We start from the raw sequence: 23,798 nt of genomic DNA, 5'->3' as shown, positions 1-23,798 counted from the left end.
TTATATTTATGTCTAATAGCATTAAAAGCTAGTTATAGACATCTCACGTTTTAATTCTTCATTTAGACTACAAATTTCCTATTGCTTTATATCTTTATTTAATATATAAAAACACGTCAGAAACAAAATATCAGTGCATATAAGTGACAATGTTTGATAATATCTTTGCTGCTTGTACTTGAGAGTTTCATCAGTTATAGAAATTTACACTTTATGCACAGAGACATGAATAATTCACAAGAATTATGTTCCACTATTATTATTATTGTAACGATTTTATTGTCAAAACAAAAGGCAGTTTGAAAATGACAGTACGTATAGTATACAAAAAAATCTATATTTAATTCATATATGCACACGCTTTGAGTAAATCGAAATTTTCTATTCACAAAAAATATTTAATTTTTCATCATTATATATACATACAAATATTTACTATATATATTGCTTGCATTTGGTCTCTTCAAGAGTTCTTATTTTTTTATTTTAAATATATCAATATATGTATTTATTTCAATTATATTATATATGCTCTCAATAATTTACCACTTAATTATTAGTAGACATAAGAAGAACAAACAGGCCTCACTTTCTATTCAGCAATATGTCACGCATAAGCCACTTATTGCATAACACTTGTTAGTTTTACCGTGGYAAATATAAGTAGTTCAACCTGCTTTTGGTTTGGGTTGAATTGTGGAAAATACGGTTGTAATTGAGGTTAATCATAAAGCGCGTGTTTATGGCTCGAGCCTGCYGACAGCAAATCAGATTCATTTACAAGTGTAATGCAAGTTATGCTGCAATGCTCATCTACATATATATGACTGATTATGCTAATGCTGAAATATTGATAATTAACTAAATGACATGTTTTGATGCATGGTCATAAGCGAAAATGAGTTATTAATGTAGAGGGCGGCATAAGTGTGGGAAATGTAAACTCGAATGAGTTTGTAAATCATTCATGAAAATCTTATCTTTTTTTCTAACATACATATTTATTAATACCTTTCTTTATCATGGGTTTTACTGGTTCAGGACGTGAACACTTACACTGCATACTTTTAACCCAAGTATACTTATGTTTTCTGGCAAGCATTTGAACTCAGAAAGTTTGTGTAAGTATTTTTGGTCTACCACTTTACACATGACTTGTATAGTATTGCAGCTCAACAAGTCATTCCATCGATTTTAAACTTTCATTGCCATGCTCAGGTCCAGATCGTCGTAACGTCAGTCTGGCGCCCAGCAGAAATAAAGTTGTTTGCTCTTCACGACACTTTATCTGCCATGCTTCGCACGACACTTCGGGCCGACATGCGAAGCGAGGTTACAGCCTTGCTTGCTGCTTGGCTGTCTACGTAGATGCTGATGCATTTAAAGACTAGCTTCGCAAATTTCTTAATAGCAAAAACCTCTGCTTTAAATATGAGACGCTGCTCTGGAAGCTTAGAAGCCTTTATTATGCCTAATTCTGAAYAGTATAAACCCGCAACCACTCCTCCGTCTTTTTARTATATATTTAAAGAGTTGCTCATATCTAAAATATCACCTATATTTTTCTAAACCTTCTTTCCTTACTGTAGAATGAGCAAGTTCTATTTACTCCATTGGTGATCGTCCTGCCGTTTTTGCACACAGTTTGCAGTGAAGCGGTCTGCAAGTTCAGCACTAATTCAAGAGAAGCTTTTGAGTCCCCTCCATCGCCTTCAAATAGGTAGAGTTCTGTACGCCTRTCTATCATACTACTGCATCGTAGAGCAGAATTAGTTTATAATAGGTCTTGTACACCTTTTCACTACCCAAGGCCAACTCAACGTACTTGGTGTGGTCCTTGCGAGAAAGTCGTGTCCCATTTATCGAAGGAAATCTCAATTTAGGGTTTTGTATTTTCTTGTGCTCACAAGCAGATTCGTTATCTCTGGACTCAATCCCAGAACCACTTATAAAATCCAATTCTAGACTTTATTGCGAGTGGTTGTTATAATAATGTTTAGACACATCCCCTTATTAAGTTGGCAATGTCGTCTGTATGTGCTACTGTCTTAAGGAACTAACACTTTATTCCTCTAATTTCCATAAAATCAGAAACACATAGTACCCTACGGAATATTTCTACAGACATCCTTTGCCATACTAGCGTCGTTCTATTATGCTCTTATCCTTTTAGAGTACTATTCAGAATAGATTCTGTGGAAACATTGCTAACTGCTCCACCAATGTCTAGGAATAACTCCAAGAGCGCATATCTTATATTCAAGAGCCCCTCCGATATTAAATACGAGTGTCTGGAATGCAGTCTCTATTTATCTGCTTTTTCTGTATGCAAACCGCATTTAGCACTAGGCACTCATAGACTCGACGCATTTTGCAACATAGCTGGTATTGTTCCGTCGGTGGCAGGAGATTTGTGTGGGTCGAAGGAGTGGATTACCCATTATATAAATATGTAAGCAGAGACTAAAATTATGTAGGTTAGCTTTACATATTTATATTTATGTATTGATTTATGGTTGCATCAACAGCTAATTGTTGCTAAACCACTGAAGTCACTCGTTCGTTATGATTGACAACATATGTATCTATTCATAGATGTACAGGTGCATTCTCAGAACTACCCAACTGTCTATGTACATATCTAAATTCAAACAATCAAGCAAGAGGAAGAGTTTGCTAATGTATCYTTTGAGATCATAAGCTTTGTTCTCCTTCACAATGCTGTGGCTGAAGCGAAATTCAACACCGACCAATTAACACTACCCACAAGAGAATCGAACAAMAAAAGCCGAAAGGTAAAACACACTGACGAGATGGACACTGCAAACTTCAAAATGCGGAAAAATATCTAAAAAACGAAAATCAAATAGCAACATAGAAGTGTTAAGTACCGTGTAGACAATCAAGTTCAAAGATGGCAATGGGAAGCATTTGCAGTATGAACAATTCTTATACGAACTAGTGCCTTCGATTTTGAGATAAGAAACGGAAATTTTGCACACCTTCATTTATCATCAAGAAGCTACTTATTTGTCAGAACCACCGATATCGGACCACTATAGCACATAGCTGCCATACAAAGTGATCTATCAAAATCGAGTACTTGTATGGAAAACTTATTAGAAAAATTATGACATTCTTCTCAAAAATTGGAACAKATTATTATCTCAGAGATCACTACAATATCCAAAGATATTGTTCGATTCAACTTAAGTCCTTGTATGGAAAACTTTTTTATTTGATAAKATATCTTCACAAAAATTGGCATAGATTATTTTCTCAGGAATCACTGTAATMTCCGRAAAAATTGTTCAGATCGGACCRGTGTAGTAAATAACTACCATAYAAACTRACCAATCAGAATCAAGAAAAAAAGATAACACTTCTATCTTATAAAAATGCAACTTTGAATAAAAAAATATTTTTATTATCCCCTGAATTTCATTGAATACCCTCACGACTACTTCATTTCACTGCGGGGCAGGAGTCAGCGTACAAGTATGCCGGCATAAGTGAAGTATGAATTCTCGGCAATAGTTTCAACTATGCTGCAGCAAATATGTTCGTGTTTAATTAACTCGTCTACCGCATCACCGTTGCTGTTGGCATCCAAGGAGTTGAAGTGCAAACAAAAATTAAATATAAAGACAACAAAAACCGACGCAGCAGTTGCATGAAAAATGCAAATACAAGGCATGCAGGTAAGCGTCGGTTTACAGCACATATAAAACACATGCATACATTCAAGTCATCTTTGTTGTTGGCGTGAATTTATTATTTTCCAAAGTTCATTAACTTCCACTCGAACAGCGGAAATGCCAAGCGGCAGAACAATTTGTTGCACAGTTGCATAACTGTTGCAGTGTGTGGCGTGGATGCTTGTCTACTGATTATTGCAGGTGGCAAGGTGGCAATGCAATATAAGGTGGAAAAGTGCAAAAATAATTGTTGCCACTGCTTGAGATTATGCATTTGTGGTTGTTGTAATATGGCAACGAGTGTAATGCAACCATATGAAAGCTTTAACTAAGGCAACCAAACACTGGGAAATTCCAAAAAGAACCTAATATGATTGGTTAGATGGCTGATCCCTCTACTAAGTAGATAGTATATGATGTACAGTTCCTTTTGAAGCAAGACGAAAAACTTCTGTAGTTGAATAGCAGCCAACGGAAAACTTAGACGTTGTTTTGCCTGTATGTCTAAAAGTAAAAAGCGGGACATTCGGAGCRGAAGTGTTGAGATTATTCAACGTCACCTAATTGCAGAAAGGTGATGCACCTAGAATCCTTTAAGATATTCAAACTGACTACATGAATCCCAATCACATAGCATCTAGTTAGAACGTCCGGGAGATCACACATCCTTCACTAGTTTTGAGCCCACAGTCAGCGAGCTCAAGGTAATATCGCAGMCCTACTATTGAATGTCTTTGTCACCACTTTGCAGGAGACTACGCTCCGAAGCAGTAAACCTACTGGTACCTTTATGGTGGCTACCTCCGCTTGGAAAGTGGTGTAGTGGTCAGAAAGACTAAAACTGCAGTTGAGTTTGGAAAGTTCCAAACAGTTTCCATTTGGTAATAGTCTCCCCCTTTTGCCAATGACTCCCCTTCAGCAATACACTGCAGCCGATRCCTTTCTTGCTCTATCCACGATGTTGAGTTTCCGCAATAATTTYTTGTAMAGGGCATCTCGTCGAAAGCACTTGATTCCGATCGTATAGTTTTTATGGTAACCACATAACATAGTGGTCWCATATCGGCGGTTCCAACAAATACGCAACTTTTTKGGAGAATGGAAYGCGTGCAAAATTTCGGATCGATATCTTAAAAAYAGAGGGATTAATTTTCRTATATAYAGATAGACGGACAGACATAGAAGCAGAAGGATATGCCTACGTCGATTCAGCTYGTCATGCTGATCATTTTCACATAYATTTGTTAGGAYCTCTAACGTTTCCTTACTTAGATAGGCTAGGTTATAAAGACCCGACCTGGTTATTCGTAATGCCAGATGGAGATTTCGATTATTTTATGCTGCTGTCTTCGTCATACAGGACGTCAGCGGTTTTTGCAAACTTTAGTAGCGATTTGAGATCTAATTTTGATACTTCATCTAGTCCATTGAACAGTCAAGCCCCTTRATCGTTACCATCGTTAATAGCAACGAACTGGCTTGAATTTAATATTGAGAAAGCTAAGATCTGTCATTAAACCAAGCATTAAATTACAGAATGCATTCTTTTCGAGACGGTAAGTAGAAAAACATGGRTGGTTTTTTGGAATCTGTTGCACATAGTTTTGCCGATCATGTATTTTCTTAAAGTATTTCATTCCACCCTGATCCATCTGTGACGAAAGGGAGTTGTGTCTCATTTAGAACGACTTCACTTTTGTGAATCTGATTAGCTATTTTGTTTCCCGGAATTCCTTGTAGACTGGACCCAGTATATATGCAGATATTTTTCGGCAGTCGCTACATCTTATTTCTCCTTTTCTGAGCAGATTATTTGGAGTATTGTGATGAGAGATTTATACGAAACAAAATTCCTGGTAAACTTACTATACTCTCTACAGAGTGTAATAAAAAAGATGGTCTTTAATAGAGACATATAGATTTCATTAATCGTCTTTGTGTAGTAAGTAAAGATATGTGTATCGAACATTCACACATTTAGTTCAAATGGTCAAAAAAAAAAACATATTGGTATAAAAATTTCACTTAACTACCTGTACAGGTAGGTTCGAAGCTTTTAAATTGTATACTTTAACTGATAATATATATAAATAATTATACAAAAACATTCGTTCAGCCACAAGAAAGTTATGACTASAGTACTAAAAGCGCTTGACCATGCCGCCACATATTCAAACACACATTTCAACAACACAAAGAATTAAAGTGCATTGCATACAGCTAGTAGGCACAAATTCATACTTATACTATTTTCGGCAATATTTTTTCACCAACCTAGGCCGCCTCCACTAAAATATGCTGTCTGAGTACAAAGCTGTGGTGTTATGTGTATTTAACACTGTTCTAAGAGGCTTTGTAGCGAAATGCACAATTGAGGAACCGCAGATCTGCTTTAAGACCGCCTGCCTGCCTACYATAGTTGCCGAAGTTTTGTAATATTCACTTTTTGCCTTGGATACATATCCACCCTAACCATTTATTCTTTTTACTGCTTAATCCTGTACCATACTACTCGAGTCCACCTGCATGCCAGCACTTTCCATTATTAGTTTTCGTGAATGTTGCTTTATGTCTATTTGCTTTTCTTTCGCACAGAAATATAACTTCTTTATGGCCAACACAAAGAGCTGAGAAAAAAGTGCAGTTTGTTGAAACCGAAAACTTTTTCACTTGCCAAACTTGCCGCAACAACTATCACATATATTTCAGGCAAACATACCCAGGCGCCAAATACGTTTGTATTCGCCTTGGATAATATTCAATACAAAGTAGCTTTATCGCCTTATATTTGCGTGTTTCTTCTTAGCGGATTTCCCTTTATAGGACAACATAATCTCACTTTTTCGTACAAGGTTTGTATGTGTTTGTCTGAAGCACCTCTAGCAAGAAGACTTCTTTTCACTTTTTTCAGAGGGAAGGCTTCTTCACAGCGCTGTTCGTTTGCTCTTGTGCTAAGTGCTTATTTGCGCAAGCAGCAACTTTCAAAATTACATTCAACTCTGGTGTTTCGCTTTTGCAACCGTCATGCATAAATCATTATCTTTATTCGTCCTTGGCATTTGACGTCAGCGAATATATGCATATTTAATCTCAGAGTCGGGGAGCTGAGTAGAATTTCTACTGATTGCCGTTGTGTATGGCCTTTTTTGTAGTTAAGTGCAATGATCTTGGCACCTTCAACGTAAATTTTGTTGAAGCTTTATTTGTATTGGGAAAGTATAGTAGAGAACATAATATGTGTATAGCAGTTTGGGGAAGAATTTGGTACACTTTTTTTATGAAAATATTTGCTTCTGTTAATGAAGCTTCCAACTAGAAAAGGAAAATTGTGATCTTAATAGTTTGAACYCGCAATTCATAGGCAGCAAATTTTAAAATATTTTTACATGCGCTCCTAAAGGTAGGTAATATTGTTTCTTATACATATTAAGAACTATTGACAGCTCMTGTATATTTTTTTAACAGCTTTTATTCCTCTTTGATTGCAATAACTAAAAATCACTAGTACTCCTAAGTGTAGACAATTCTCTYTAATATCCATAAAGTATCCTTGACCGCAGTTGTATATCTTTTCAACAGCTTTTTAATAGCATGAAGTAACTAAACCGTTACCAGGGCTAAATGCAGGCAACAGTTCTAACATCTATAAAGTGGCTTTGACCTCACTTGTATAACCTTTTCGTGGCATCCAAACGGAGTGACATAACTCCAAAACTACCAGCGCTCCAAAATGTAGGCAACAGTTTTTTCTAATATCTAGAAGGTATCGTTGACCCCACCTGTAGATATTTTCTACTGCTGTTGGTATAAATCAAAAATTTATAAAACATCTACTAYGTGTCTTGACCTCTCTTGTATACACTTCCCATAGCTCTCAACTAGCGTGACGTTACTCTAAAATCACCAGCGCTCCTAATTGTAGACAACAAAGTTTTTCTTATATCTCAAAAGTATCACTAACACCTCCTGTATGTTTTGCCTACAGCTTCCAACTTGCGTTTAGTAATTAAAGAACGACCAGCTACCGTTTAAAGGTGTAAATACATATACTATACAAGCTGGATCCTTTAAACTACATAGTTTCTAATGGTTASACTGTTTGGGGGTATCATTTACAAGAAATTAAAGTGAATTTGTCAAATTTATCGAATTCTCATCATTTTAGCTTACACCGACGATTCCATTTRGAGACCCTGAAGAAGATCCTCACGAGGATTGCCATAAGTCCTTGTATGGGAAACTTTTTTAATTGACTAGTTATCTTTACGATATTTGGCACAAATTAGCGCGCACGCCAGCGGTATAATCTCCGAAGAAATTATTCAGATCGGATAAATATAGCATATCGCAACCATACAAACKGAACGATCAAAAACAAGTTTTTGTRTGGAAAACTTTTTTAKTTGTGAAAGTATTTTCATGAAATTTGGCATAGATTTTTGACAAAGGCATAGCCACACAAAGCTCTTTTGACATCCAGCAATACTATGGCAAATCCGCTCATGTCTCGCACAAATACGAATTGATATGGAATTACTATGCATCGTGAGATGTCGTCATGGTCAAATCATAATAATAATTTGCCRCAACTGCGCCCGTTACATATTTTGAGTGTCAACAGGACGGCAAMAAACATTTATTGCACAAATATGTTATCTGCTGGCAGCTTACACAACAATGTTAGTATTACTTGCATCAACGCTTTGACCACTGTCACTTAGCTGTGAAGCTGTCGTGTGCCAAGAATATACACACAATATCAATCCGTTTACTRGCAGGGACAATAAGTGCACATAAACACATTGGCGAGCATAGCAAGTTGTAGCGAAAGGAAGTGCAAAACAAAGCCGGCTTATGCAATCAGCATTTCCGTGACGTATTCYGTGAATATAATCGGAAATGTAAGCGCCATTGAGTAACGCATAGTGCGCGCGCGTTTACAGCTGTGGACTCACATATACAGAAACCAACATGACCGCATACATACTGACGCATTTGTGGCTGGAAGTGCCGCATATCCGCAGTTGGCTTGTRGCGTACGTCGCTACACACACAGATACAAGCGCATAGATGCAGTATTACAGTCGTTGAATTTGAGGGCAAGAAAAACCATACACTGATAAAGTCATAGCAAACTTGTGTTGCAATATTGTATGTAATATAAAGGTTAACGGTAAGTGGCTTGTTGTTCGCAGCCTTTTTGATATTTAATTATCACTTGATATAGTAATTGCTATAGCTGACTTCACATTCGCTTTATTGGAACGGACAGCAATTGAAATAATATGTTAAGAGCGAAAGGTTCGCCACAGAAGAGTGAGCACTTCGCATCGTTTATATAGACAACTTAATCTACTTTATTAATATATGTGACCTGGTCTACGGAAAGGGGGCTTAGGTGTCAAAAAATCAATTTTCGCTTTTTAGTTGATTTTTTAGTTGTTTATTTTTAACAGCTGTTTCCCAGAAAACTAGTTTTCGCACGTTAGCTCCCTTTTCGTAGACCAGGTCACATATATTAATAAAGTAGATTAAGGTCACATATGCAGTCCTTTCACTATTTAAAATGYATAAATGCATCCCTGGCAAATTATTCGCATTTTGGAGATATTATAGAATTACTCTTTGGAAGAATGTGTAAAAAATGCATTCAAAATTCACCACCAGAAACTTTTCTTCGAAGACCGTCTTGAAGATCAGTTGTGAAACCAATAGAATCCAAAATTTTTCAAAACAAATCATCGATTTAGGTAAAGATCGATGACAGAATCAAAGCACGCACTTGTAGTATTATTTCCAGCTCCTTATGAAGCCATAAAAATATACTGGGTTTGTCCGGAAAGTAATAGGACTGAGTCTATTTAAAACAATGTATTCAACCAATCGTTACAATTCTTTAAAAACTTTTAAAAAAAGCATCCTTCTGCGTCGATATATCGCTGCCAGCACGATTTCCAAGCATTAAAGGCTTCACGGAAGTCATTTTACGGAAAAGCCTTGAGAGCCGAGGTGCATGCCGCTTGGATCCCCTCTGTCATGTCAAAATGCTTGCTTTTCGTCGGCCTTTTCAAGCAAGAAAAAAAAGTCCAGGGGGACCACAACTGGGCTGTAGGGCGACAGACAAGACAATGAGCATCGTTTTCACTTTCGATTTGCTTATTCTTCCATTTTTTGGGTGAGTAGATGCCGGCATGTGCCACTCAAAGGGTTGCSTCTTTGCCTCGGGATCATACTYAARGATCCATGACWCGCCACCTGTGATTRCGTTATTCAAAAATTAAACCCCYACAACTASGAATGCTTAGCCTTACTAAGAACAAWAAATCGGACTTTCAAGAAGGAATGGTTGAAATTTTTCTACCTCGTTCTGTAATTGGCTWCCAGTAATATTTTCGTTGCACGAACCGACCGTAGCCCAGCACTGGTAAGCTAGTCAGTTTTACAGTTGCCTGTGATTCCGTTGTGATATCCTGGCATCCATACTAGTTTGATCACAAAATGAAGAAGTGAAGTGTGATCGATGCTAGATAGTATCTGCTATCAGAGTAGATAGTCACTCGCTGTAGCAGGCTGCAGCTCAAAGCTGTAAGTACACCGCTTCCTTAACCTCGATTAGAAAAACACTTCAAAGATTAGGAAGTCTGCGGAAGATGACTGAGAGTTCCTGAAATTTTTATTTCACACTAAACCTCTCTCCCAAGCTTYTTTTCTGAATTTTTAAAGAATATTACCACTTAATGCTCAATATGAATTAATCGCTTGGGTGCAGCAGAACATTCTCTAGTCCTCATTTAATATAAAAGCGTATTTCCATTAAATAACGTTAAGGTATATTATCTTGCAGCATCCGTAAACCTTTGTTAGTGCCAGTTATTTGGACAGATGAGAAAACTCCAGCTTCGAAAGTATTCGACTCAGTAGAAGCAGAGGCGAAAGAAGACCTCTGTTGAAAAGATCAGGTGAAAACGGATTTGTCTGCTTTTGGATCTCTAATTAGCGCCAAATAGCATAAAGAAGAAAAGACCAGCCGTTAWTCGCTCGGCTATAACTGTAAGTAGTATCTACGCCAGTAAAAAGAAGAAGAAGTTCTGTAAATTATAATAAACAAGAAACTTATATTTAAAAAAAAAATCCGAGAAACCTACGCACACATACAGTTATATGCCTCCTCTTCAACGCAATGAATGCACTTTATTTTGACCATTTTAAAATATTGATGTAATTTATGGTTTAATGTTGAATTTTGTTGACCTCAAARGCGGAAACCATGTACTTGAGTGCTTACCCACGCTCAACCCCACACAAACGCACTCATGTGCTCACATGGCAGTTATGCAAGTGTATATATAATACRTATATACATATACATGCAGCTGCATGACTCATGCAATATTTACGGGATGCCGAAATGAAATTCGATGCGACATACATGAACAGGCAACTTCAGCGCACGAAGCAAACTGTTTTCGAGGTTACCGCTCCAAAGGCGTGCGAAGAAACAAGTAGAATAAAAATTACGAGTTCAAAGTGAAAATCGAAAATCGATGCTGACACGTAACCCATAAAATGACAGAAGCGTTGAGAAAGTTCAGCAGCAGAACACAAGGAAATGGAATTGGTGCAACAAACAAATATAAAATAACAAAAGAACTCGCAGCGCGTTAATGTGGCTGACAGACACAAAAAAACAAGAATCGCAAAAATAAAAGCCTGCGCTACGAATGTCTTTGTGACAGACAAACAATGTGTAAGTATGCCACATCTTTCCATGTATACCATCTACAGCTCAGATGTGCCGCATGTTTTTGATTCGAAAGGAAAAACAACGGTACATGCATTGCGAATGAGCACAGCAAAATGAGCTGATAATTATTTCATAATAGGGGCAAACAAGCGACGCAAGACAATTTCAAATTGTTGAGTGTGGCACCAAAAACGTTTTGTGTTGACAGAATTGAAGGCAGTAAGCCCTTTTAAGAGGCTGAACTTATTGAGAATTTAAATTTAAGAGTTCACCGCGAGAGTAGGAGCAGATTTTAAAAAATTTAAATATTTTCATATTTATGTGGAAAAGTTTAGAATCCAACGGCTTATGGCGCATACTCTGGTGAATAATTTGCGACATTCTTCTAGTAATGCATGTCATGTCTACTTCCGCAAGTGGACTTGACTTTTAGTCTATTAAACGTTTTTTTTCGACGACATATATCAGTTTTGGCTRTGTCTTCTAGTTCGCCTACCTCTATGTTTCAGCCTCTGAGCAGCGTGAGAGAAAATGTACATATCCTTCCACCTCACCCTCCAGTTGCTAGCGCTTCCTCTGTGTAGCACTCAAACGAGTCTGATAATGAAGTAAGTCGAAATGTTATCTCACATAAAATCGCTTGCGTAACTGACAAGTGGCACACCTAGTGTGAAATTAAAAAAAAWATATATATATATCTGCAAGTAAATTATTTTTTTCAGGTTTCGACCATGCGCCCTTCACCCTCAATTTGTCATCTCGGAAAATAGATGCCTTAGTATCTGCCTAGGTGGTTCTTAATGAATATTATTTTTTTTTTTTTAATCATAGATACATTCCTATAAAATAGACAGATCTTTATGGAAACCGTAGAAACACGAATTAAGATCTCTGCGGCAAAAAGTTGCCAGCAGGATGAGTGCGTCGAAGTCTTCAGTTCTGTTTGTAGGTCTGCCAAGGAAACGTCATGTCCACTGAAACTTCAGAAGGGAAAGGGCATACTCCCTCTTTGAAAATGAGACCTATAAGAAATAAGATTTTCAAGCAGAAGACTGTTTAGTAAGAAGATTATTAAGGCCAAAGTTCCTTCATGAAGAGTCTTCTGTGTAGAGGGTTTTTGTGAATCCTATTGCTTGCGCATATTTCGATCCTGCCCTATGGGGGTATCTGACATATGGGCTTAGAAATTACGCTGTGTGAAACGGGAAGTCGCTATGGATACTCTTAGATGCTCACTTTCCGCTAAACCCATCTAAGGAAGATGCATCCCTTCGAGAGCTTCAAGAAGGCTAAACAGCCGCCACAGACCTTCTGAAAGAGCGTCGGATCAAGTGGGCTACGAACTCTTTCAAAGATTTTAAGTCGCCGAAACCTTCAGCATGCAATAAAGCTATGAGGCGATTGGTTAGCCCCTTCTACTCGAACTGCGTCAGATCAGGTCACGTTCCAATGCCTTGGAGGGAGGTTAGAGTTATCATATCAATTCTAAGGAATATAGGTCTATCAGTCTCTCCTCGTTTCTACTGAAGATGACAGAAAGACCGATGGACTTGTACATTAGGGGTCCTAATCTATGGAACAGGATTTTAAGTTCTCAGCTTGTCCAAGGTAAAGGCATGCCGGTCGACACTGTCTTCCATTCAGTAGTGCTAGATAGAGCCTATATGCATAAGGACAATGCTGCAGATACCCTCCTTGATATCGATGGGGCCTTTAACAATGTGCAACCGGAGGCAGTATCGAAGTCGAGGCCACTCAGAGCGGTTGTGGATGAGTAGAGCTGTATACAAGCATTTCGGAAAGTTAATAGGTGAACTCTGAAGGATGGCATACTCTCTCCTTCCCTCTACTCTGAATCCAAGTGGAAGCTTTTGAAGAAACTTGAGGAACGAGGCTGTCGTGTGGTTACCAACGCTCATAATGGAGGTAACTGGGTCATGAAAGCCAAATATCAGCGAGAGAGTAAGGAAGCAAGCGGTTGCCTTATACTATTGTGAAGGAGCAATTCAAAGGAAGTAGGGCCTGTCAGCAAAAGTGGTCTTCTGTTTCTATGGAACAGTAGTTAAGCCAATAATATTTTATGTCGTCGCTGTCTGGTCAAGGACGCCTGGAAAAACCATTGCAACTAAGCTCCTGGAGTATGTTCAAAAAGTGGCACTTGTCGACATTTGTGATACACTAAAAGCCATAAGATACAACCAAAATTCGCACTCAATACCATTCTACAAGTTACTCCTGTGAACATGGTAGGTGATTGACGGATCTGGTGGTCGCCTTTCAAGGGTTCATGGGTAACACAAACCACGAATATCTATGCAAGTGATATTAATTGATCTGAATCAACCCCAAAACCAAAAAACCACTTAGAAAAACAAAGTTACTGTTAATTTTTTAAATATGTATATGTATAATGTATTCCCTAAAGGCTTAACAGCTGTATGAAATGCTGGATAATGGCATTCGTTTCATATAACATACCTAATATCAGCTCTAAAATTTACACGTGCCTGCACTATGACCTGCCAGTCGCCTGGTGACCTACCACATTTCTAATTTGAACCGCATAATCGTAATAAGCGGCATACAAATATTCATTATCGATGCTAATGCTTACACTGCACCCTAAGTGACCGTTGTTTATGAGCGCAACATTGCTGAGAACCCCAACACTACACAGCGCTTCATTACAGCACAAGGCACACCACCACACCTCTATACGTACATATATAGTATACAATGTAACAAGCTTAATCGGCGGATGCTGCATAGCTTGCATTGGATAAAAAATATTTACCAGCAGCAACTTAAAAAAAATAAAAAAATTTATATGCAAATGGATATACACACTAATATAAAACCGAAACAAAAAAATCACGTATACACCAAGTGAGCCAACCAAACAAAAAATATACATATGTATATATGTATATGCAGAACGTACTAATAGCACAGCAAAACAGTGGTTAAAAGCTTTTGCTTGCGCACGTGTGGCTAACAACACAAAATGACTACAATGCCGTTGTGTACGACGCATTTGACAACAAAAACTTAAAAGCGACGCGCACTAAAACCCAAACGCCTTGTGCAGCAATCAGCTGTCTGTAGCGTAAACAATGTTGCAGACGAAATGTTTTGGTATATTTTCACCTGCCACTCCTTGGCTTGTTATTGTCCTTGCTGCCACAGCGAAATACCCAGTATTTTTACGAGCAGGCACGCCAAATACTCGGCGCTCTCGCCTTCGTGACGGCCGCCAGCGCTCTCGCAGCATCATGGCAAACTCGCAAAATCTCGATTTCACTGCCATGAAATCACGCAGCATCCCTGCTGTGCCAGCTAGTAGCGGAGTGACTTTCAAACGGCACGGTTCTCATACGCATTGGTACTACACGGCGTATAAGCAACGTGTGAATCAATTCATGTGTGTCAACTATGCTATACAAATGTGTCAAAAGTAAAGGATAATTGAAAGCATAACGTGTGTTTTCCACTGAGAATTGCATATACAAACGAAACTAAAAAATAAAATAATTTGTGTAGGATAAAAACTAAAAATTTTAAGCTAAATGATGAGTGAATATTTTGGCATAACTCGCCTTTGCATGTGGCATTGAAACTCAATTAGTTGAACGCGCTACCCTATTACCGTTGCGCAACTAAAATTTACGTATTCAAGCGCGCATAAGAGCTAAGACGTTACTAAAACAAAGAATTGAACACACAAACGCTCAAACGCGAAGATGTGGTTCAGTCCGCGAAACTGCTCTGCTGGAAATAACAAATACCCAAGTGTGTTTATGTAGTGCATGTTGAATTCATATTTGCTTTGCACATACAGCAGAACGTGTGTGCCAGTGTATAAATCAGCGTAACCGCTTTCAAGTACAAAGCGCGTTGCAGAAGTGTGTGTGTGCGCGTATGTGTTTATGTGCCAAGTGTAAAGTGCAGACAAAGCAGATTAATGTAAACGTTGCTGCTAAGGCATTGTAGGCGTGCCGTGTGTAGTGAGTGCGCATGAAAACAGTAAGTGGCATTGCATAAATCATGAACCAATGCGTGTACTATTAAATATTTCAARCTGAATGCAGATTTTACCTTTGAAAGTGTGTAAATGTGCTTAATGGGCCGACACGCAGGGCGCCAACCGACGGTGTGAAGTGGTCGAAGGTGAGAAACGCAAAACGTGGCATTTTGAGTTTGGTATATTTAAGTTTCAATTTATTAGCATACACTTGCATTTTTTCCAAGGAGTGGCGGCTATTACCTTTACAGCATGTTATATATGAAGTTAAGCGTGATGAATGAATTATCATTTTTAATGCAAATATGCTTAGCGGTGTTAAAAAAGTATATTTAAGGTGTAAAAACCTTTGTTAAAAGTATTTTAAATGGGATTAAAAAGTGTTGTTCACGTACCGTTTTCCATCGTGCAATGACTTTTGGAAATGCTGCTAAATCAGTAGCGCAAGAGTTCTCCACTTAAAATATTTGAAAGACAAGATTGGCAATCTGCAAAATGTTAAACGATATTTCAATTTTCATCAACATAATAAAAACGTTTCTCGAAAAGTAACATTTAAAACATTTCTTTTCGAATAAAATATTAGTGAACAGATTATTTTTTTTTTTATTTGAAAAATTCGTTTTTTACCAAAAAACCAAGTGTATGAACCGAATATGATGAGTTACCGCTCTTACGCGTCCCTACGACAGTAGGTTATAAGTAACCGGAACACAGCTGGAACCTACCCAGATTTTTACCACACAGGTACTCCGAACGCAGCAGCGCATCTCAAAATTATGGCAAAGTTGTTTTCAAACGGTAYAACAACAACATGTTTTATAAAAAATGAGTTCTGTGACCTAAGCGAAAGCTTTGGTCTTTATAAAACAATTTACAATTTAAAAAAATTGTATATTAATTCTCGGGTAGAAAGGTAAAAAAGAATCTTTCAAGGATACCTTACACAGTGGCAGACAATTGACTTTTAGAACTCCGTAAACAATAGGAAAACCTTCATCCTTTTTCGTTATTTCTTTTTTGTTGACAGAGGAGGAAACTTCAAAAGATGTCATTCATCCTTWTTGCTAAGAATACAGCTAGTTTTCGGGACTTTGCAAAGTAGGACTACACATACTAATCCCTTAATTTCATCTCCTTTAGCTCTTTCTTTTCCTTTCGGCACAACCACCAGGGATTTCTTCACACGGAAAAGTTTAAGAAGGTTGCCTCTACCTCTAAAAATGTTCCTTATATTCACTCGTCATCCTTCTCTCACTCTTTCTGAGCCACAACTGAGGCTGTCGCACTTCATTTTCTAAACCGGTTCCACACCTGTTGGAATTGTCGCATATGCGATACTTTGTTTTCAAGGGTCAACCGCTCTGCATAGATTGAAACGCGCAAACCAATCATAAAAACAAGCAGTGATACCCATCTTCACGCCCGTATTTTTGCAGTGTGGTTGTTGTCACTTTTGTTGCCTTTTCGCAGATTTGCTCAATGTGGGTGCGTATTTCAACGAATAATTTGACAATCTATTGTATGCATCAATGTTGAGCGCAGTAGCCTCTAGCTTTTTCCCACATGTTATTGGTACCGCTCTGGTTTTTTGGACTGATAACTGGACTTGTTTTCGCAAGCCATTCTTTGTTTATCATCAGCATACCCAATTACCTGTATCTCCTTGGGTAGTGGGAGACGTAACACTCCACCCTGTATATCGTTCCACAATAACGGCCCTTGAACTGATCTTTGTTGTACTCCGCCTATCGCATTATATAGTTTTTAGGTATTTCATCTGCGTTATAAAGCAGGAACTTATCCAAAAGATGGCTAGATATGATACTCTGCACGAAGAGTGGTGCTTATATGATAAATCGCCAATAGGTCGATTCAAAGACATTTTTAACATAGAACGTCACTACCGCGCAGTCCTCTTCAGAGCCACCCATCCAGCTGGTTGTCTGCCTACTGGTAAGATGTGCCTTCGAAATCTATGTATATTGGTTTTCTGCCAGGCCTTTTGGTTCTCTTTCTAGGTGTTATTCTTGTCGTATGCACACATATTGCACATACCATATGAACATACACATAAAAGTTCTGCAACAAAAAATAGACTGTCATTTAAACCTTTATTAAACCGAGCGACCACAATAAGCTCAACTATGCCTTAAGAGTGTTCGTAGCATTGATTAAAATAGGCGGACTAATTTCGGCAATATTTCAACGACAATTAAAGCTTATTACGCAACTTCGCATCAAGTTGACTTACGCTGATCAAAATCTAGTTTTTAACCAAGCTTTAATAGAAAGTCTCTCATGGATTCACACTTCTGCAGGGCTGCAGGCATTTGCTTAACATAATGTGTAGTTAGAGTAATAGTTCATAGCGCCTAGTGTCTGGCGGCAAATCAAGATAAATGTGAATTCAAGCAGCGTGCTTTGCAACCGCTTCACAGCAATATACTTTCATTACCAGCGTTGCTTTGGCACCAAAGTGCTTTCTCTCACACACTGCTCTTTTTCTCGTTGGCGTAGGTTTTGAAAATTTATCTGTCTATAGCAAGGCGTGCTGTGATATACTAAATACACAAACATATGCAATATCTGCATAAAGCATTTGAAGTCCTGTGCTGACGCACATACATATACACAGAGCGTATATATATGTATGTGCGTATATGTTAGTCACCACGTGTACATGGTTGGGGTTTATTTTTCAACTGCGTTTATTTACCGTGTCCTTTGCATACTTTCCTCTTATTCCACATGTTTTTTTTTATTTTTTGTTATAATTTTTGTTGTTGCTTTTCTCCTTTTCTGCTTTTCGTATAGCGCTCGTAGTTTTTTGCTGATGTCGGTGTTAATGCCGTTGGTAAAGCGTTAGTGTGCGTAAAATGTTTGTTGTACATTGTGCCACTGTTACTTGTTATTATTGTTATTACTTTCATGCCGCCGGTACTTTTTCCTTTCAGCTTGAGTTGTGCTACTGTATAAAACAGTTGGGGTTTTAGTGCTGTTGTTGTGTTGGTGGCATACCTTCCCACATTTCCGTTCGCCGTGTGATTTCGGCACCGCTTCAAATTTAACTGAATTTTCCATGCAGCCACATAGGCTGTGAGTGGCGTAGTCCTGATTTTTTTCAGTTGAATACCCGCAGCGTTAGTAATTTCCCCCAACCCATTGTTGTTATTGTTGCTGGTACCGTTAGCATTGTCATTGTCTGAGTCGCTATGCTTCGCTGCATTTTAAATTACATTTCGCTYCTTTCACTTCCCCTATTTTTTCCAAGAGTTAATACTCTCTTTATTATACCTATTTATACTGTTTTTACTTCAAAAGTAATGGTATTGAAAATTCTACTTGCAGTTTGATATTGAAAAAGCATTTTAGAAAGATGTATGAATGTTAGATTACTGATATGGTATTTGAGGTACATGATAATTCGTAGCAAGGATTTATAACTTCGCACAACACTCGAGTCTGAGCAATCGAAACGAACACCAGTTTTTATCTGGCTAAGAATTATCAAGGTACAAGAATTTCTCAAAATTAATTTTAGAATGTTTTCTGCCACTACAATAACAACTACGCGTAATTTGACGTTTCTGTCACTGGAATTAACACTTGACTTCTGAAGATCGTATTTACAATACCCAAATATTGTGAGAATATTCGAGTTATTATATTCATTTCTTATTTTTGTAAAAATAAAGTTTTCGGCCTTCATTTTGTCTTTGCTTTCACTGCTTCATTGCAGTTCTCCCTACCTCTAAGGAGACTTCGGGAATGAATTCAAGTTTTTATGGCTTTCCTTTAAGTTGCAAGCGTTAGTGTGTATCGTATCGAACCTATTGTACTACTTTCGGCACAACCTAGTAACCATGCTCACTAAGTTACGCTGAATTGTGTGACGCTGCTTTTTTTCTGCGCGAAAAACCTTGATATTTATGGGGTAATACTAAAAATGTGTATACCGTGAACTGGAATATAAAGTTTTCGCTATGTTTATAACACGCTGGACGAAACCTCACATACCCTAAAAAGTATAATGGTTGATACAAGTAAAGGTAATTTTTATTAGCCCGTTTGATTGGCCACCGAAATCGTACACTGTTCCACTTTTTCCGGTGGGGATATGTAAAGTCTAAAGTCTATGCGAACACTCCTCCTTCAATAATATCATTTGTCTTACGACAGTTACCAGTCGAAAGGCTCGARCGAGTCATCGAAAATTAGACTCACTCGATGGATGACCTGAGCCGTAACCGCGGTCAACATTTGAAAAATAGGAAACCGTGAGATAGATCAATCAATCTTTAAATGGTCAGCCTGACGACCTGAGCCGATTTATCCATATCCGCTGGTCTAACGACGAAGTCGTGTTGATTTGGTAAACTGGAGGTAAAAGCTGACAACTTAAGAAGCAAAGGAAATCTCGATAGATATATTTCACGACACTTGAGCTAAAATTTCGAAATTCGGAATTACACTCAAAGATTGCAAAATCCCCGAAGTTTTTCATTGTTATCATAGTCGTTCTTGCAACGATTATTCAGACCCCAATTGGGGTTAACAACTCAGGAAACGAGAGAGTTTGGATTCCAAATACACATTTCACTGGAAGGCAATCAATGAAGGTGATAACCTAATGTGAATGCTGTTCAGCATCTGTTGGATATTGTGTGCGTTCGGAAGAGTCTTCTTATATGTTAATAGCCCGCTAGGCTACTTCAATCAGCTAACTGTTGGAATGATGTCTGCGAAAGAAAATATCCGAACAGAAACTATTAGGAGAGCAGGCCCTTGCTAATAGTATGTTCTATGGAAAACATCAAGAGACATTCTGTTATAGAGCAATGTGTGGTGTTCTGACTGGTCTGTATCTTTTTCACCTTCGTCCTCATGTATTCAGGGCATCATGCGATGTACTTAAAGAAGGGCCTGTCGATTGGAGAAAGTTTGAAATATTGAGTTTCTGAATTTGTTTCAAGAAACATTCGCTCATAAAAATAAACTAAAAATTTATGCAAACATGCTTTCACATAAAAATTCTTTAATTAATTGTTACATTTTCCATAACTTAGCAAATTCTCACTTAAGCTAATGTACCTACATTACTATTACGCCTTTCTAATGATTTTTAAGAAAAACCTTACATATAGCTTGAGAAAATACAGTGCGAAATATTTTTATGTAATGTGTTCTAAAAGAGTACCACGCTCTTCACGAATACTTAAAAAAAAGTGGAAAAAAGTTAAAATCCCGCGTCTGTCTGTCTGGCGCACTCTAATCCGCAATAATGTTGCTAAAATTTTAAAATTCAGCAGCATGCAGCTGCGTCCGATTCGGCTATGAAACTTTTATATATTTTTTTCCACGTTTGTTTGGATGCACACTCACGTGCACACACACACAGGTACACGCCGTGCACATAAAAGACTGATTACTAATTTTTCTAAGTGCAGAGCTTTCCAGCGCCAAAAAAAAATCTATACAGAGTTGATTATATAAATGAGTACACCTTTCAACTCACATTACCGAAATACCGAATTTGCACATTTTACGAAATTGGATACATTCCAAGACTCAAGGTCGGTGGATTTTGCGGCATCGCCTAGTTTTACTGATTGTCATTTAGATGATTTATATTGCAGCGTAAAAATACGAGTTTTACGAAAAAAGTTCTTTCATGGCTTTATTTAGCTACATTATTAGGTTATTTCTTTTTCTGCTTTTTTTGTTTTTGTTTTTGTTTTCCTTCTTTTTACCATTCAGCTGAGGAAAGCTTGTTTGCTTTTCAGCGCATTAGCGTAGCTTTGTTGTGGGTAAAGCGCTCGTCGCTGTTTAAATTGTCTACCCGAAAGTATACATTTCAATAGCAGCGAAGATTTTCTTTTATTTTCGAGTCTATACTCATGGCGCCTAGTAGGATTATATAACATTATTTAAATCGAAAGCATTTACAGAGATATATGAAAGCATTTTAAATTTTTTTGCAACGAAATGTTATTTATATTAGACATTGGAGAACACATTGTGCTGTAATCTGCTTAAAATTCATTTATTTTTAATTGGTGGCATATTTTCATAAGATTTGACGTTTATTTGGCTTACAGCAAAAGTAAAGCTTACCTTCTATAATATAAAAATTGAATTATTTTTTATGAACTCAGATTGCGAAAATTAAAGAAAACTTCATATACCATATTCTTCCTCAACAGATGTATTTCTCATTGTCTTAAAGCGTATAAAAATATCTTAATTTTGATCACTCAGATTGTATAGCAGCTATATATTTTATTGTGGTCCGTTCTAAATAATTTCTTCGTGGTTTGTAGCATTGCTTTAAAGTATGTATGTAGAATGCGTACCATTAAATTCAAATTTCGTGGGGATATTTTGTCAAATAAGCGGAGCCTGCTTTACTTATATATAGCCTATTTTTTCATTGAGTCACATTGAGACGCGACGTAACCTAAGCACTGGCCAAACGCCGTGCTTGCTCTTCTTTTATGGAGACAGCTAGCAGCCTGCTTTCACTGAAGTCACTTTGTGCCTTCGAAATCACATCACATTGAGGCACATCACCTAAACACTAGCTAGGCATGGTGCATGCTTTGCTTTTATGGAGCCAGTTAGACAATAATTAGTGCCAAATTTCAGAAGAAAGTTTGGCAAATAGAAACATTTTCTACACAAAATCTTAACGCCGATTTATAAGTCTCTATGAAATGTGAAAAATACCGAACACAAGTGATCTGTCAAAAGGAAGCCAATGAAAACAGTACCTCATCTAGGATCATCCGTTATAAATATTTCTTTTTACTTAATATTAGTATTGGAAATTTTTTCTTCAATACTTCTTTAGTTATTAAATTATAAATTGTAAATTAAAAAAAACCAAATTTGTAATATGACTAATAGCTCACTATATTTGCAATCCTACTTGAGTGAAGAAAACATCATAAAGACGCTGACATATGACTTTCGAACTTTTAGTAATATTCATATTCAATTCCGTAATCATGTCAACTGGGCGAGTGAACCGTGCTGCACTTTTTTTCATGACATTGACTGTTCTGCTGTGCCCCAATGACACCTACATAGCAAAATATGTTGCAGCATAGCCGAGCGAGTCGCTGCTTACCACGTGACTGCTCTCTAATACTCACATCATTAAATTTGTGAGATCTCTTGAGTTCAATTACCGAATAGAATAATCGAATAAGTGAATAAGTTATACTAGATTTCCCGATAGTGATGATATGATTTGTAAGTCATTTTGGTTACTTGTCWTGATCTAAAATTTTTGTTTTTCATTGTATTCAGTAATGTTTGCAATATCATCATGAATATATATAAGATGAACATTTACAAATAKTCAATATTATTATCAAAATTACCATTCTTCAATTGCAACTTTTTGTGCGCGATCGCCATTTTATGGTCGTAATAATCGTCCAACTGTGCTCGCTACTCATAGAATTGTTGAAAATTTCGTTCCCATATTTTCTTAAAATAATAGTCAAATGCCAATAAGAAAAATAGTGAAAATATTGCTGCCGTTCAGGCAAATGCTGCTGAAGACCATAGTTTGTCGCGTCGAAGGTGTTTTCAAGATTTCAGACTGTCYCAAACCACAACCTTGCAGATTGTGRGAAAGGAATTGGGGTTGCTTGCGTATAAATTTGTTCTCACTCAGGGGCTGAAGCTGAAACGAAGAAATTCTAAAAATTGTTCATTAACCAACTAAATTCACTTAAATTAACGGTTTGGAAGAGTTTTGGTCTCGTGGAATCATCTTTATGTACTTTTTTCGAAGCTGGTGACGCCTTTATTGTCAATTCTGAGCGGTATAGAACGATTATAACTAATTTTTTAATTATTGCAATTGGAATAAGTTGATCATGGCAACATCTGGTTTCAATAAGACGGAGCTACGTGATGCACAGCACTGATTATTTCATGAAAATCTGACATTGAATGGCTTCCAAGAAGTTGTGATTTAATATCATTAGAATACTTCTTGTCGGATTATTTGAAGTAATTGGTCTTAAGCAATAAACCAGACTCTCTTCAAGCTTTAGAAGTCAATATGGAACGTGTTATGTATGATTTAGTGAAAAAGTACKTACAAATTGAAGCCACTCTTATTGGAAAAGTCTGTCCTAGTAAAAAAAGCTTTTTTTGTCTCAATCTCACGTTGTATTAATGAAATCGAGCCATACTGTGTAGCATATAAAAGATAAAACTTAAGACTATACTAAAAAAATTTCAGAAAGTCAAAAATTAACATGAACAATGAAAAAATATATCATATTTTACAGTTTTTCTTCAATGAGGGCTCAAA

The 23,798-nt window shown here is 37.2% G+C and overlaps 1 protein-coding gene across 1 annotated transcript in view; it reads left to right on the top strand.

The window, feature by feature from the left end:
- The first annotated feature begins 14,800 nt into the window (after positions 1-14,800).
- Positions 14,801-23,798, top strand: part of LOC108976070 — a 59,732-nt gene continuing 50,734 nt past the window's right edge. The window contains exon 1 of the mRNA XM_018944989.1: positions 14,801-15,609. The gene's annotated coding sequence lies outside the window, so the exon portion shown is untranslated. The remainder of the gene's footprint in view (positions 15,610-23,798) is intronic.

This window comes from Bactrocera latifrons, unplaced genomic scaffold (assembly GCF_001853355.1).
Source record: "Bactrocera latifrons isolate USDA-ARS-PBARC rearing strain unplaced genomic scaffold, ASM185335v1 scaffold_72, whole genome shotgun sequence".
Classification (NCBI taxonomy): Eukaryota; Metazoa; Arthropoda; class Insecta; order Diptera; family Tephritidae; genus Bactrocera; species Bactrocera latifrons.
Note: the sequence above shows the minus strand (reverse complement) of the source record. Positions and strands in the feature narration are given on the sequence as shown.